The sequence below is a fragment of the Trachinotus anak genome, unplaced genomic scaffold (assembly GCF_046630095.1).
Source record: "Trachinotus anak isolate AG129_WGS33_773 ecotype Australia unplaced genomic scaffold, CSIRO_AGI_Tana_v1 ptg000033l, whole genome shotgun sequence".
NCBI lineage: Eukaryota > Metazoa > Chordata > Actinopteri > Carangiformes > Carangidae > Trachinotus > Trachinotus anak.
The window spans coordinates 3,541,041-3,559,130 of NW_027273884.1; the positions used below are offsets into that span (position 1 = coordinate 3,541,041).

At 39.8% G+C, this 18,090-nt stretch overlaps 1 protein-coding gene across 1 annotated transcript in view; it reads right to left on the minus strand.

The window, feature by feature from the left end:
* LOC139614206 (leucine-rich repeat and fibronectin type-III domain-containing protein 2) overlaps positions 1–18,090 on the minus strand; it is a 140,267-nt gene that overhangs the window by 57,547 nt on the left and 64,630 nt on the right. The window contains exon 3 of the mRNA XM_071471386.1: positions 4,922–5,058. The gene's annotated coding sequence lies outside the window, so the exon portion shown is untranslated. The remainder of the gene's footprint in view (positions 1–4,921; positions 5,059–18,090) is intronic.

Below are 18,090 nucleotides of genomic sequence, written 5' to 3' on the forward strand. Positions count from 1 at the left end.
CCTGACACACATACTATATTGCACATGGCAAATTCATGACATCTGCACATGCTGCCAAAGATGAAAGCCATGAGTCTGGTACAAGGCATGTGGGAATAGATGTACAGTAACGAGAGCCTTGGGGCCTGGCTTAATGAGGAGTATTAGTGAACCATGATAGTGCTCTTGTGTGCAGCTGTAAGAGGAGTGGTGAGGCTGGGAACGGCGAGGGCTGGATGGATGAGGGAGCAGCAGTTTGTCAGGTAGAGGACAGGCTCACCTCGGCTCCCAGCAAACTCTAATGAGACAGGGGGACTGCAGACCAATAGATGAGCCCAGATTGTAAACGCTGACAAGTGCAATCAATAGATAGCATGCTGATATTAACTCGCTATCATCTTTTTGATATCCCACTGAGATGGGATGGAGTAGGATGGCAATTCCCAGCTTCAACAAATGGGATCTGTCTACTCCACACTGCAAATGTCCCAGATTAATTTTTCAGCACAAACATTTTGTGACCTGAGAGCGCATCATGAATCTATTTCTAGTTAATTGCTTAATTTGCCAATAATATACTATGATGAGGCATTTTACTATTTCACTGTTCCCATAATAGCAGATGGGACAGATGGGTAAAGATATGTATATTTTTTGGGACAGACTTCTGTATTAAGGACGAGTAATGGTGATATATTTGTCTTGTTTATTAGGTCTTGTTGATTGCTTTAAGTACCATCTCTGTATTTCTCTCATGTGCTGTGTTCTCCTCCATGAAGTGGTGATACTGATCTTTCGAAACTGCCAATCTCTGAATCGGATTTGAGGCTGGCCAAGGTACTGACATCAAGTGCTACATTTCTGTCAATATATTTTATAAATGGCCAGGTCACAGCAGAAAGTAGCACACTGAAGGTCATTCAAGCATTCTCTCAGGAAAGGCTTAGTTGGTGAGCTACTGTTGCTGGCGTGCTACCAGCTAACCTGGAACATGCTAGTCAAATCACAGTCATAGGCTTTGTTTGAAATCACTCCTTTGTTCACTCATTTACTGCTCCCTAAGTATTGGACACCCCATAGCTTATTCATAGTGAGCGGCAGACTGAGATTTCGGACACTTTTGATCATTTTGTAATATCACTGACAACTGTGACTCTGGATCTGTAAGATGTGGTGACTTGCATAGTGGGAGTGTAGCAGAAAGCAGTGAACATGGCATGAACACAATTTCTTCATCCCATTGCGAATTTCTTGAGGACACTATCTATATAGAGGACACATTTACTACCCTTTATTTTCATACCACATTGGAATTTACAAACTTGAGGTCACCAGACTTGAAGCTCTTTGACGTGAAATGATGAGTTGAATGGAATCCATGATTTCTTAGTGTTCATACAACTCATTCAACTCATCAAATGAGGTTTATAAAGTATGCCATTGAAGGTGAGTATGGAATTCAGCAACAGTGCTGAATTGAATTGATATCACTAGAATGGCCACACAATATTTCCATTTCAATGCTGGCCTTAAAAATAGTGTTTCCTTGGTAGCTGCCTTCAATGATTTTTTTAATGGAGGTGTGGGGGTGTAGTCACTCCCCAGCAACCTGAAGGTAAAGAGACTGTTGATTGGACATGCTTAAAGCAGAATTCCAGTAATGAAATACATTCAGTGGCCACTTTATTCAGCAACAGCTATACATCAAATACAACAGCCCTGCCATAACACTTTTTTTTTATGAAGCTCATAATGGTCAGGTAGTGCTGCAATGGGCTACATCATATTGAAAGGCGTTTTTTTACATACTGTACATGACAGGGGCAGAATGGTAGGAACACTGAATATACACTGAAACTTGCGAAACAGAGATAATTAAAAAAAATCTGATCTAAATCATTCCTCCAGGGGTCATTATTTTTTGACAAGTATCGATTAAGCACCAAAAGTGCTGGATCCTACATTTCCCACAATACATCTCAATGGTATGTTTGTGATGTCTCTTGAATAATTTTGTCAGACTTAACAAAGCTCCTCCAGAGAGTCAGGAGACCAACACATTTATTGCACCAGCTATGAAATAACTGACAAAATAAGATGACGTCGCTAAGGTTATGTCCGGTTTCTGAATATTTTCATGCCAGAGAAAAACAGCAAGTAACCAAGACCTTTTAAACACCAAAACCTGAATAACATACTGCGCACCATCTTATTGGAAGACTGGAAGAGTGGCTCTATTTGGCAGACATATTTGGATCATCTTTCTGTCTCTCTCTTCCAGCTAATTCTGTTCTCTTAGCTATACTCAGTGGATGTAATTAAATAAGCTTAGTCTAGGTTCACAATGCAGCGCATGACTTGGACTTTCTATAATTAGACCCCTTGAAAGAGCTTTATCTAAGACACAAGTGAGCTTTACAGATGCCATTTCACTTTTCAGTGTGAGAACAGAACAGGACAGGACAATTGGTTTACAGACAGTTGTCCTTCCAGGAGCTTCTGACTGAGCTCATATTGCAGTGTTTTTCTCTTTAGCTTATGTCTCATGGTGGTGATGATTATGAAGATGTTGATGAGGGAGAAAGTCTCTGCACACACCAGTTTCCTTGCCCTAGATTTCAGCAAATGCTCATTTTAGTCTAACCACCGTTTTCTTTGTACAGAAAGCGTGTCTGACATTGTTTGGAAGCAATTTTCAGTGTTAGAAAAGCTTTCCATCAATCCGAGAGAGAACAAAAAACCTCACAGGCAAACCCAACGCATCCATGACCTCTCTAAGGAAATCAACCCAATTTGCCTGGCAGATTGCATTTGATCTTTCTCTTAATCGTCCCAATCATCGTAGTCCGTGTTGCCTCCAGTATGGCGCCTCGTTGCCATTGCTTACCTGAACTCCTTATCTGTTTTCTTCCCCCCCAAAGCAAAATTGAAACAAGCACGGATGAACTCAATGTCATGGCAGCTTTGTCCCAGGGATAATGGGGGACAATGAGCCCTGCGGTGGCAGCAGTAAATGATGCCAATTTTCTCACAGAGCGAGAGAGAGAGAGGGCGGTAGAACGAGAAAGGCAGAGAAGAGTTTGAGGAGATAGCTTCAGACCTTAATCCAACTCTGTAAATCAGAAAGCACTAGGTTTTGCTGAGTGCTTGTCCCACTGAAGTGATTTGTATCATCCAATCATTGTGGGGCAAGCAGCACACATGCTCACAGAAGATATGTGATAGCATGGCCTTTTCTGTGTGGAGTTTACATGTTCTCCCTGTGTCTGCGTGGTTTTCCTCTGGGTACTGCGGCTTCCTCCCACATGCACATGAGGTTAATTGGCGACTCAAAATTGCCTGTAGGTGTGAATGTGAGCATGAGTGGCTGTTTGTCTCTATGTGTCAGCTCTGTCATAGACAGAGCCTCTACGGATAATAGTGGTATAGATAATGGATGGATGGATGACTTTTCAAAACACCTGTTTATCAGAAATAAGATAAAAAAGATGTTGAAAAAGTAATAACTGATAACTTGATACATATATAATTTGATACAGTAAAATAGATTTGTTTCTATATGTATGTCCAATGTTGTGTGTGTGCCCTAATTAAAACAGGCAACAGTTTTTAACATTGTGGTGTAAGTCTGTAGCCTGTTTTGAAAGAGTTGATTCTGAACCATCATTTAAAAACTTTTGTAGTTTCAATTATTTTCCAAGTCAAAAAATACACATCAGCCACAACATTAAAACCATCCATCCATTTTCTTCCATTTAAGCAAAGCAAGCAAAGTAGTCCAGATGTCCCTCTCCTGAGCAATGTTTTCCAGCTGCACCTGGGGGGTCCCGAGCTGTCCCCAGGCCAGATGAGATATATCATCTCTCCAGTGTGTTCTGGGTCTACCCTGAGAACTCCTGCTAGTGCCTCGAAGACATCCAACAAAAGGCTTTCACCATGAATTGCCACCTTAACGTGGTGGAGGGGTTTGTGTTTCTCAGTTGTCCCGGGAGCTGTGTCTCCCAAGGCAGATTGGTCCCAGGGGAGTGATTTAAAAACCACCTGATGGAAGGCCACCTTTGTGACTGCATCACCTCACCCGGGTAAGGGCACCCTCTTGGAGCCAGACCAGGGGAGCTTGCTGGCAAGCATATGGTGAATGGGCCAGAAATGACATGGAGCCACCTCCCTGTGGGCCCGCCACCTGCAGGGACAGACTGTGGGTCGGGGTGCACTGGAAGCCTGGCGGCTGGCCGGGTCGGGGGCATGGCTGTGCCGATCACTGGCTTCGCAGATTAACATTAAAGCCAGTTACCTGTTTTATTGTTGTGGCTGATCAGTGCATATACATGTGCATATTATATTTAATACATTGTTATTATATAAAATATAATTTACAGTCAGTTTAAGTGCATCTAAACTGACTGATGCTTATGGATAACTAATAAAACCACTGTGTGCTCCCTTTTTATTAAGCAAGATGTGATGTTAAAAAAAAAAAAGAATAAACAAGCAAACAGTCTGAAATAAGTGTGAATGACACAAAAGCAATGGGAAGTTGCAGGATAGATTGGAAACATGGTTTGGATGGCGGCATCTGTACCTTAACATTCTAAACAGATCAAAACTCCAGCAACACTTGTAGTAAACACAAGAATTATTATTTATTATTTATTTGACCAACACGTTTCAGCTTAAAAATAAAATTCTTCCACTAACAACAAGTGTTGCTGGTGTTTTGACCCGTTTAGACCTTTTCCTTTCTCCATGCACCTTGGAAGAAGGTGAAGTTGTGCCAGATAGCTTGTTTTGATTGTACCTCAATAACATTTTATCAAGAGGAAGATGATTTGTAAAACCACTGAATATGCTGCATGATGTCTGAGATAATAACATGAGCATGTATATGAATGAATGTCAGTGTGAATATGCCATCTTTCTCTTTCAGACCTAAGGTACTCACAGTAATAGGATCAGCTGTTTGGTCAGGTCAGGTAGGCAAACACATATTGATTCATGGCAAGAAGGTGGGGTCTGATTTGTTTCAACAGTTGCACTTGGTAGTTGTCACATTTGTCTTTGTTGGGTTTAGCAGGTCACCTAAAGGAGAGAGGGGCAGAGGAGTGCAGTTAGTGAAAGGAACTAATGGTTAACCTGCAAGCTGAAATAAACTTGAAAGGAAAGTTCATAATTTCTATCGTTAGTGTTTTCTGAAAGTACATTTTTCTACAAAAGTAACTGTGGCATCTTTGGATTTTCAGGGTATTAAATACAGAAAGATGTGACATTCAAAACAGAACAAAGAAAAAAACTGCCTCTTTTTCTATTTGGCTTGTCATGAGTTGTATCTGGTACAAAAACATGGTCGGCCATGACCACAGTGGAATTAAAGCATCAAACATTCAAATTACACTTTATAGTTCGGGACGGGACAGAAAAAGTGTTTTGGCTTTCAGCTTGGTAATTACACTCGTCAGTCTTTGATTTCTTGTCTGTCAAATCAGAGGATGGGTGAGTCTATTTGTAGGGAACAACAAAGATAAGGACATCGGGTCAGGCAGATTGATAGATAGATTGAAACCCATTATTTAGATTTAGGTTTTAGGCATCCTATGACAAAATCTCGGGTTTTTTAGTTTTAAGGAAGGAGGAAAGAGCTGGTGTCTAATAATGCAGCATTAATACATCTCCTCATTAAAATTCTGCAACAATGTCAGAGCACATGTCCTCCCAGAACTCACTGCTGCACCTCATCCTTGTGGGAGAAGATAAAAGCACACACAGAGAGAAAGGTAGACACAACGAGGTTTCATAATGTTTATTTTGGTAAAAAACGGCTCCAGGCAGCGGCGACCGAGGTGAATAAACAGAAGCAATTTGGAAGTCTCAATGCAATTAGTGCTCTCTTTACAGAACAATATAGCTTTCTTCTTAAGCTCTGCATCTGCCAGACGTCTGTCTTTGCCAAATCACGCGGCCAGGGTGGAACACAAAATGACACCAAATCTCACTGGCTGAAAGAGAAGAAGCTGCAGTGTCGTGGCAGTGGACAAGAGACGCCATATTAAAAGGTGTCTGTGTGATACTGCATAATAAGCACACAGCAGTGGTCTGGCATAACAAAGAAGCAGACGCCACTTACCCACACAAGTCAGGGTCTATAAAAGAGAACTTGCAAACACTTTGGTGCTGCAGATGGTGAGGTGGTAAATTGAAGCCAGACGTCACATTTTATCACTCTCACTTATAGATCCACTTTAAGCTAGCAGTGTTATTTGTGCTTGTGCTATAAGCACATTTCAAATGTAAAAGATATGAACCAACTCAAATCTCAAATGAAATTCTACTTAGTGTTTCATCAGCCGCTGTCTCACCATCACAAATCCTGGCAGTTGTGGAGCCACTGCAGCCACTGAAATGTGAGGATGATTCCAGGATGTGACAGGAGCCAGGATTCAGGAAGTCTGGCTTCTGCCTTCCCCTGACATTAAGTCTGAATATACTGAGTCCCTTTCACCCCAGCTGCATTAACTAGGGCAACTGATTAAATTATCATCATCTGTTGTAGAGAACAAATGGCAGAGGAGAGAGTCAATAGCTTTTAAAGAAACTATTTATAAGTTTTGTTATTGCTGCATAGCCAGCGTTGGCATTAGTGAGTCGGTATCAGAAAATAATGTGACAGACCAATCAGGCCAGAGCTAGCTGGTTACCATACTAATTTTAGTAGAAGAAAAGAAGAAAGAAAAAAATAAAAGCAAAACAAGAGGTTTGGTTTCCACCTCTGGAGACAGCTCTTGGTGAGTAAAGGTTTGATGCTGAACTCGCAGCATTTTCTTCTATGCTGGGAAGTAAACAGCTGTTAGCTATGTAGCAATAGGAAAACTTACAAATAGCTAATTTAGTAATATTGTCTAACAATGTGCACATATCACCAAGTGCAGTTTAGTTTTCATATTGTTTTTATGTGTAAAATCGCTGCTGTGACAACATGACTGTGCTGTGAGGCGCAGTGCATTGGACACCATGGTGGCTGCCACACCCTCTGCCTTCTGCAGCCACCTCACCTGAAATCACCTGTATTTATAATCAACTGTGACAATGGGAGTTCAGAGTTGTATTTAATGTGTTTCTACTGCACATGTTTAGTATGTGATTTCATCCAGTTTGTACCCGTCTATAGCCATAGATGCTTAACAAATACCAAGGCTCAGGTATAGCTTCTTCCAGGTCATTCCATAGTCTGAAGGTGCTACAAAGGGTTCAAGGCATCCACCTCAATGCCTGATCACTTTGTATAATCTTAGAAGTTGTCCTGTTTGTTGCCATCGGCCTCTCAAACTTTGTTCTGTTTGTAACACTGTCTCCATTCTGTATATAATATGTAGATCAATATGCATGAGGGATATGCAAATTATTTTTTGGGCACAGCATAAGGCTCGCCAAAGTGCTCACATTTTCAAGTTGATTGGGAGCATATGTCATGAATCTGCAATTTTGCATATGCGTCTGTGTACACATACACTTTTCCTATGGATTCTACATTCACTGTTTTGTTTGTGGACTTAAAGAAACATAAAATGCACTTTCACAATTACCACAGCATCTCCCGTAACCAGCTGCAGTTTAATTGTCTGCTGATAGCAATTCAGTGTCATACCTGCTGCTTCATATGCTACCTGCTCTCCATTTAAGTGGGCTCCTGATCCTAAGCAATTAAAACTCCTCACAGCTAAGTCATGGTTCATGCAGACACACTGGGACATTGTTTGTAAGAAGGCACATTGCTATTGAGTTTATTGCTTATCACTGTTTATTGCTTGAAGTGCCACAAATGAATAAGTGCACATCTCATTATTTGTGGTGGAGATAGAAATCACAGAGATAGATATATGAAAATGAATGAAAACCTATCTGCATGGTCACACACGAGAAGCCTGATCATCAGCGAACTGCCGTTGGGCTTCCACGTCATGATTCAATCTGACATTGTGTTCATTTTAGTTTTCTCTTTGGTCATGGTTGTTATTTTCCCCTAACCATACAGTAATGGCAAATATATCTGTTGCATTAAGATCGTCATTGTGGCAGAAGCAAATTTGTCGTCTTTTTAAACCTCTTGATTAAATTCTAATTCATCAACTCCAATTCCAAGTCGTGTCCAGAGCATTGCTAAGAGGGACAGTGTGTACTCAGCTGTCTTAAAAGGTCGCCTCAGTATTTGCAAAACAAACTAAAATAATTGAATTAATTAAAAAAAATAGGGGAAGAAAGAGACAATTTCATTTCATTTATTTATTTTTTTATTCATTATTTTTGCTGGTTTGTTTTGGAAAGGTTGAAGTGACCCTTTGAGACAGCTGAGTACACACCACCCCTCATAACCATGCTTGTTGCATTACTTGGAACTGGATTTTATAAATTAGAATGAGATGAACTGATTTAAAAAAAAATTAAAAAAAAACTTTTTGAGACATGATTTCATGTTATTGTGCCATGTGATTTCTGCCTGTGTCACAGTTGAAAAGCTGTAGAATATCCTCCCACAATCCCATTGATGAGCTCTTCCTGGAATGTGGGGTGTTACTAAGCCACAGAGATTTCCTGACTTCCCTGGTTGTAGCAGCTAGCTGTTGCCAAGTCCACCTCTGCTTTGATTCTGGCAACAAAATACGCTTAATGAGATTCCAGAGCCTGCGAGCAGTGTTCTCCATCCCTCCCTATACCCACGTACAGGAGCCTGAGTGCCCACACTGCCTTGTGGTGAGCTTCACATTGTTCGAGTGCAAACAGGCATGAAGCTGTAAAAGTTCAACCAGAATTCAGACAGTTACAATTTCACGCTGTATAATTGAGATGCTGCTGTTGGCATGCGTGTCGCGTAGGTCATCAACTGCTGTCGCTCTATATTACGGTTGATGTAACACACTGAAACATGGCACAGTGGAAAAGGGGTTCTCGAAGTGTGTGTGTCGATTCCGTGTTCTTGATTCATTTTTTACCTCCTCGTGGTCGTGCTCATGTTGTTTTTTAATGCAGACCAACCTAAAGTTACACAAGGAGATAGGAGGCCTTGGAAGGCGATGAATATGTAAACACAGGCATGACCACCTTAAGGTTATAACGCACAAACTTACACTGTTCCCTGTGGCTCTTTTCATTATACACCCCAAATGCTGTGGAAAATATTGAAAAAATAACTTATTATAAAAAAAGCATAAAATAAACACAAAATATATGAATGAAACAAAACATTGTGAAATAATTCAACTGTTAGTTATTATTAAGTCATTTCACAATAGTAGAATTTTGCAGGAGTCTTTTATTTCATTCTCATTTTTTATTTCATGTCACAGTTGAAAAGTTAAAAAAATATCCTTTCAATATCCCATTGATGAGCAGACAATATTTCTGGAGGTCTTTGACTTTGATACGGTACTCAATTTATTTCATACTGAACACTTTGGTGTTCCATGTATTTCCTGTGAAAGCGTGAGCTCCTGAGTGCCTAAAAACAAATTAACTGAGTTGTGTGGTCACTTCTTTCGAAAGCTGCATCACAGCTATCAATCAAGAATGCGTGCTGTCATTTATCTCTATAGGGATCAATCAAGGGGGATGGATGATGCCAAGAAATCATTTAAATGTAGAGTATTTAAGCCCAGAGTTACTGGATGCTGGATCAGCCGACATTCCTTGTGTCAGGGTCTGATTTGTATTAAGCATTCAACAGTATGAGAACACCAGAAGTCATCGAGACATTTCTACATGCCAAGAAAACACATACTGTAAACCAAACACAGATTTATACACACAATTGTCTATAGCACATTAATTATGTTGCCATAAAAGATAAGAAACAGATGGCCACCCACACAGCAAACAGACCTACACACTGTTGCTCCATATTTATGGGCGTTTTCACACCTAAAGTCTGTTTCACCTAGTCCAATTCAGTTGATAATTTTCTAAACTTTTTCCCCTGGGTTCGGTTTGTTTTCATACTGTATAAAGAAAAATTCAAGTGTACACAAAAGCATCACTACAAACCACGTAAGAACATTCACGCCATGCTTATTGGTCAGATTGTCTGGTAGGAGCAGGAACATAAACACAGGAAGAAGGTCCTGCACCCTGGACTGTGACCGTGGATGATACATCCATGACTGTGGAATCCTATGCAACATGGATCAGCCCCAGAAATAATATTTCTTCAAAGCTCTAATATGTAACTGAGCAATTTACCTACATACTATCCAAGAATGTAGAATTCGCTTTGGTACGTCGTCATGAAGCTGTTCAGATTCAGATTCTGTGAATAAGCTGATGTTGAGAATGTACAATGACATGCTAACCCCCACATTTAACTGTCTACCTCAAACTTGTGAGTTCGCCTGCTAGTGGGATCAGACCAAGTTCAAAAAACAAACTGCTACCGAGACCACCTCCTGAACAGGGTTTCGATGCAATTGTTTTGGCCCACACCTAAGAACAATTACTGTTTTCACACCTGACTAAATTAATGGTACCAAGGGGGAAAACGAACCTGGGTTTGATTTAACCAGACTAAAAAAAAAAAAGTGTTAGTCATCTGATCTAAGCCACAGAAAACACATCTGATCCCAAATCAAAGCCACAACTGGACTTCGACATGGAGGAGGCAAGCTGCTGCATTCCCCTGTGCAACATGTATTTAAAAGAAGTGAGGAAATGCTCCAGATCTACATGTAAACTTTCTTTAGTTTCAGAGGAAATTAGGTTTGTTTTGAGCATCTTACAAACATGTGTTGCTTCTGGTGTTCTGGGAATACCTCCGACCAGACCAGTTTATGTGCAAAACATGTTGGCCACTTATTTATGCACAAACACACAAAAAAAAGGCTCAGTGATCAAACAGGCTGTGAAATTGCTATATACATAGCAATTACATGGACATATGTTGGTGTCCATGAAGTCTGCTAAGAACTCAAGTACAAATTTATCATAAGTCAATAGTCATTCAAAAATCAAGGGGTTGAATTTTCTGGAATATTGTTTAGCATAGTAATTAGAAGACTGTTTCATGGATGATGATTACATTGCTCACTGTTATTTTGATCTGCTGGAAAAAGATCTTGGTCTGCCAACTTTACTTTGAAAAAGTTCAGTAATTCATGTAATCTAAAGTCTCTTTTTTCTCACTGATTCAAATATGTGTTATTGAACTGTTATTGTACTCTAAAAATATAAGAGAGTCTATAGTTGTGATAGCAGCTCTGTGAGGGTGCACTTAGGCTTTATTCAGAACAGAAACAAAAAAAAAAACTCTCCCTGGTATCCCATACTTGGATGCGTTAATGCATTAATTCAAGGTAATTTGTAATTTGTTACAAAATGAAACCAGATACAAACAGAGCATTGTTCCTATAAAATGAAACAAAATGATTTTATCATTATTAACTGGATTATATATTGATGTAACAGCGAGTGGTAGTACATTCGCAGCCAACAGTTTGCTGTGGGAGATATCGTCAGCATCAGATGCTAGATGCAGCCTTAGCCACAGTGCTGCTTGAAGCTAAATGCTAATGTCAGCATGCTAATACGCTCATGATGGCATTGCATGCTGATGTTTATTTGATATAATGATATAATGAGTTTCAGAATATTAGTTCAGTGTGTTGGCATGCTAACATCACACACTAAACAGTGTGTCCCAACTTGATGGTGTGGCCTCTGTGGACCACATAGACCACAAAGGCTGAACCTGAATGAGGCGGTCTGGATTTCCCCATTTATTCTCTCGCTGTTTTATTTGTCCTTCTTTTCCCTTTTAAAAAGTGATTCATCAGAGGCGTACAATGAATCTTGGAATAGGCTGGAACACAAAGGATCCACTTATTGAAGCCTTCATTTCCCAAGAAACAACACAAACCAAAGTATTAGACACAGTGATTTTTTTTTACCTGATAATGGCACCAATTGAAAAGTTAACTTACACTAACCAAGGTTATTACAAAGTTAAACCTACAAAGTTAGAATTCAACATGAGGGGGGTATAAAGATCTGTGCAAAATTTCACAGCAACCCATCCAACAGTTCTGGAGATATTTTATTCAAACTCAGAAGGGTAATGCACATGGTGTTGTTTGAGAAAAAGTCAAGCACTGACCGCAGTCAATAACTTTCATGTTCTAGGGACCATGAAGGTTTGCATTAAAATTCATCAACTTGTTGAGACATATCAGTCTGAGTCAAAGTGACTGACTGACCGACACTGCCATTCTACACCACCTGGCTGAAATATGGTGACTTTTAATGTGGAAACTGGATCCACACATGCCATAATACAACTCAGTAGTGTCTTTTATTTAACCTTCCCTATCTGACCAACAGCAACATCTGTAATGCAGACTTCCTGTTCAAAGTTCGTTTACAAGCCTAAATCCTTCTCAGACTTGACAAAGCTCCTCTAGAGCGCACAGAGGACATGATACAACTGTTTTCCCAGACTGAGCAGTACTAACCATGAGCACTGAATTGACCTTGACAAGTGAAATTGTTGGAGTAGCTCTTCAACTTTAATGCAACAGATTCACACAGTGAGTCATAAGGCCCTTATTAGTCAGTAAAACTCTTGCACAAGCCGACGTTATAGCTGTGAGGAAATTCCTAAGTCCTGAGAGTTTCCATTCTCTTTGTCTTGTCTTTCACAAGACTCTGCCCAGTCTCTATACATACACTTTTTCTTATCATGATTACCACCTAGATCTGGATCATCAAAGTGCACTGTCCTTCTAAATCACATCCAATCTCTCTGTGCCAATAGACCTGTCATAATAACGTGATATGATGCTTAGTATACCATGACATTATCTATCTGGGGGGATTTGCACTTGACACCTAAGCCGCATATGAGGTGTCTCAAAGACTGGAGGTCAGAAAGAATGCTTGGCACGTCCCTCTGCCCTGCTGTTCGGAAGCATTTTGATCCAAGAGCTGGGCGGGTGGACTGGGCTTGTCCCTTTGAATGCTAATGAATGATGTCTTCAAAGAGGCAACACTCACTAATGTCACCTTACACTATTGGGCCTGATGTAAAGGACGACTTCACACAACATCAAAGTTGCAGCCTTGTGCAAGAAAAGCATTCTCATAGCTCAGCAAAGTCACCATGAGGAACATGTGCACTTACACAACTGTAGCTTAGTCTGATTGAGCTGAACAGCCAGTACAGCCCAGTTGTGCAAACATGAGAGATGTACAGTTGGATGAGAACAGAATAGAATGAGTTTACAACAAAGTAGAAATATATGTTAAAGCGCACTTTAGAGAAGTTACTGATCAAACTCTCAGTGACACAGAGCTCAGTTACCTTTTCTTCCACTCTCGACAACCCAGCGCACAAGCCAACACATTGTCTCACCCACTTAAATTGCCATTTTCCCAGTGCAAATGGCCCATTTTTTTAATAATATACATCACTTCTTTTACTGCTTCATGCATTCTGTCAGTGTTACATTGCTATATGCATAATCTACGTTCTGTGACAGGGTTGACAGCCTAGCAAGTCTTTAAACATGCTGTTGTGGCTTTCTGAACTTCCTCTGCACTGAACCTGCTGTGTTTTCTACAACACTGTAGACTCAGTGCAGGGGAGGTGAACCTGACCTGTTGTTGGCTCTATCTTTAGCTCCGCAGCATGGTTGACACAGCTTGTGTGTAGGGCTTTGCTACATTATTCATCTGTGTTTGAGCAAAATCTGCTTGAAATGAATTAATGTTACCCTGGCTCAAACCACCAGCCATTTAATCATTATCAGGGTGCTAAACAGTTGCAACCAGTCTCACTGCATGTCCTCTCATGAGAAGAGAGTGGAGGTGTGGAGGGATTGGAGGAGTGTAAAGCAGCTCAAGTGTAGTGTTGGGATGCCGAAAAAGTCATGGATATTTTATATTTGACATTTGAAAGCATATATTTTATAATTACAATGAGCAACTGTAATATATGATGAATTTCTATGGCTCTGAAAATGCTAAGGTCTGCTGGGAGGACGAGTATGCATTGTATATTAATGTACAAAGCAAAAATGCAGTACATTCATGGCCTATATAAAAATGGACGTAGACTTTGGATCTGAAAAGCGAAGCCAATGTGGAAGTACCTTCAATCTGTATTCTATCTAATGACCACCAGGGGGCGACTCCACTTGTTGCAAAAAGAAATAAGATTGTGTTGAAGTCTATGGGAAAATGGCCCTACTTCTCACTGGATTTATTACCTCAGTAAATGTTCTGAACAAGTCTTAATGAGTCTTCATGGTCTCAATCTCTAGTTTCAAGTCTTCTTCAATACAGCATGATGTTCATGTTTTAAATTATGGTCCCATTTAGAGGAAAATAGACAATAAAACAGGGGATGCATTAGGGCGGGGCTGCCGTGTGACTGACAGACTGCAGCACACACAACCGACCTGACAATCTGGATAGAGTACAGAGTACAGAGCAGGTCCGATCCACCCTTCACTCCTCCTCAGCTCCACCTTCTCATTTCTTTTGGTTTTATTTGTACGGCAGCAAAATTACAAACTCGAGGCTTCAAAACGGCAGTTCACAAACCAATGGGTGACCTCAGTTGGTTGCTACTTGAGTACATTACATTAGGAGTGGGCGATCTGAAGATCTTATATTATGGACTATATATATATACATATATATATATATATATATGTATATATATGTGTGTGTATATATATATGTGTGTGTGTATATATATATATATATGTATATATATATATATATATATATATATATATATATATATATATATATATATATATATATATATATAATGCTATAATTAGATATATCATTTTGAAAGTTTAGTTGTTGCTAACCAGACCATTGTCAACTGTTAAACAGCTAACTACTCTGAGCTTGGCGTAGCAACACATGTTCAAGTTCCCATCAGAGCAGAACAAGAATGATCGTCACCAGCTGCAGTCTAAGATGGTGGAGTTAAAGGCAGGCAAGGCTAGCTGGTTAGCAATTTTCAGATAAAAACACTTACAGCAACATATAACACCTCATAAATAAATAACAGCAATGTCCAAACAAATACTCACATGAACTAAGCAAAAAGTGTGAATGGTTGTGACACAATTTGTACACAGAAGACTGCATTGTGGGCGAAAAATAGCTGTGAACGGATGAACATCCAAATGAAGCACCAAAACTGCAGAAAGACTTTCAAAATAAAATCAGAGTGGAAACAGGATGCAGATCATGATTCAGATCATGGATTGCGACCCAAAAAGACAAAATAATGTCGTGTGTGTGTGTGTGTGTGTGTGTGGAAACAGCACTTTAATTTTGCAGTAGCAACAAAATGGGGCTAAAAAACTGCAGTTTGTTTACTGCAGTTTCCCACAGAGACCAAGGACTACACAGCTAATGCCACGTTCACATCTCATCCTTTATTACTAAGATCAGCACAGTGGAAAAAACATTTGTCAGCATCCAAATTGTAATTTGATATCTACAATATCTCCTGCTTAGCTGAGACAACTATCAATGTGATTACAAATCCACCATCACTACCATTTACATCCAGTATGATCACTAAAACTATTGATTCAGCACATTTAAAAGGAAATATAAACGTCACATTTAAAATATAGTAAATTAGATTGTGTCTTGTTGTGATTAAAAATTACAGACATAGCAAAACAGAGATTTAAGATCCCTTGTTTAGATACTCTGTTTTCCCCCTCCATACATTCCCTAGAGATCATGCAAAGGTGGGTTGCAGTATCTGCACTTGTTATGTAATATTCAGGTTAAATCTAAAATATTATCTCCCTGTCTGTTAGACAGTTTGCTGACCAACATGGAAACATCAAGCCTCCTTTATCTCAACTGTAAAACCTGTATAGTTACTGCTGCTTGAATGTCTGACGCTGCATGATAGGAAACTAAGTTTGCACCTCTCATAGCATAAGACTCAGACATGGTGAAGAACTACAAGACAGTAAGAGACCTACAGTGTGTTGCAACACACTGTCTAACACCCCGCCAGGGTGATGCATCTAAGAGATGAGTAGGTGTATTTATAGTCTCATTTGCATACAAGATATATGATGAAGCTGCATACAGTAATTGACTGTGTAAGTTGAACCCTCCAGTGCCGTACGCAAGATGAAATATTTTAGCTCATGACAAGTACACAAAGGGGGATGCATTATGTATGCAAGGGTAATGACACATTTTAAATTCCAAAATTCTTTGTTGTTGTAAAACCTGTTTTGGGAGAATATTGAGATGAGGCTTACATAAAGACCCTGAGCCTGAAGCCTGTGTTTGTCTCCTGTCAGGTTGTAATGTACTCGCTTCTGTATGCAGGATGTAAATGGTAAACTGGATTACGTCCAAAACAGACTTAGAAAAAAAAAAAAAAAACAGCTTAATAATACATCATTTTATCTCCCATCATACACCCGTGCAAAGCAGCTGTGCATTATCCTCCCTGTTTACACAAAGTGATATTCACTCGCATGAAAAAGATCCACTGGCTGTGGATTAGTTTTACACCATTTCTCCTCATTCCACTGAAAAAAATGTGTGAAACATCGATTTAACAGCATTTCCGCCTTCTTCCTGTTAAACCATCCCTCAAGATGTTATCACTAAACCTTCAGGTACATTTACCTCAGAAGATGCACAATCCATGCACATAGGTGGTGCTGCAGTGGTGACACTGTTCTTGACACTGTTGGAGGGTCAGTCCTTGATGACAGAGGATGGCATTTGAAAAGGTCAGTCCATACTGTATGAATACACAGCAAGCCATTTTTTTCAACCTCCATTCAGTTTTGCTCTGTCTTCTCCTGCAGTTAACCAGTGGGTTAAAGTAATATGCAAATCAATAAACAACCACATGGTCTTGGTGTTGTATTATACACACTTCACATTCAGAGAACATTTCCAAAGTATTAAGAGATATTCAGTGAATTATGCGTCTGCATGATGCTGGCTGCCTGGAAGTATCCTCTGACAACTGCCTAACAACAGCTTAACTTCAAATCAGATGGTCTGTTTGAAAGCCCTTCACACTGACAGACTCATGCATTTGTCATCAAGACAGATTTTAATTACAGTCAAGACATTTTTATTAACATCTAGAGCTTATTAACTCAAAAGCCATTTGTTATTCGTTAATAAAAACACAATGTATAATTAAGGTTAAGTCCTGTCACATTTATGGATTAAGCATAAGTTGAGTAATGGATGGATTCACTGTAAATTGGTCTGTAGTCATGGTGCTAACTTGCGAGTACAGTTGTCGATGTCTGTGGACTGATCTCGGATGCTAAGTGCCTCAGTGTGACAGCCAGTCTCCTGACTCTGCTTCCTGTCAGGGTTAATCGCAGATGATGAGGGAAGTTGTCACATTTTGATGCTGACATCCTGAAATCACTGAAAATGCCTCATTCAACACAGCAAACATTTTTTTTTGTTGTTTTTTTTTCCCCATACTCCTTTCTTATACCTTTTGTATGCTTTTTTGAAAATCTTTTAAGACCAAGTCTGCATCTACTTGAAATCTTGTGTTTGCCAGCCTCCAGGGAAGGTTTTTTTTTTTTCCCTGTAGACTTTAAATAAAGATGGATGTAGTCTCCTTAGGTTTCTGAAGTTGAAGTTCAGAGTGGGCTGCTCTGCCATCACCATCTTGGCAGTGCCTGACTCCATCCAACTCCAGGCTAATCCAAAAATGGGCAAATGGGCATGTTGGTTTGTGGCAAGCATACACTCACCCACCTGTAACCCAAAGTGGCAATGCCCTCAATTGTGTATAACTTTAAGCCTTAATAGAATTTAAGCAGGTGGGTTTTATACATATGCTGTATGGTGAACCACCATACAGTTGTCATGAAGGGGAATTAGTTGTAAAGACCAAATCCGTTTTTTGTACCAGGCTGTAAACATGTTTATTTCAGCTGTATAGTTGGGACATTTTAACACTAGAGTCTATGAGGATTGACTCTCTTTTGAAGTTAGCCTCAAGTGGCCATTCAAGGAACTGCAGTTTTTGGCACTTCTGTGTTGGCTTAATTTCTCAGTGGCTTGGTTTTTTCCCCTTGTTGCAGTGACGTG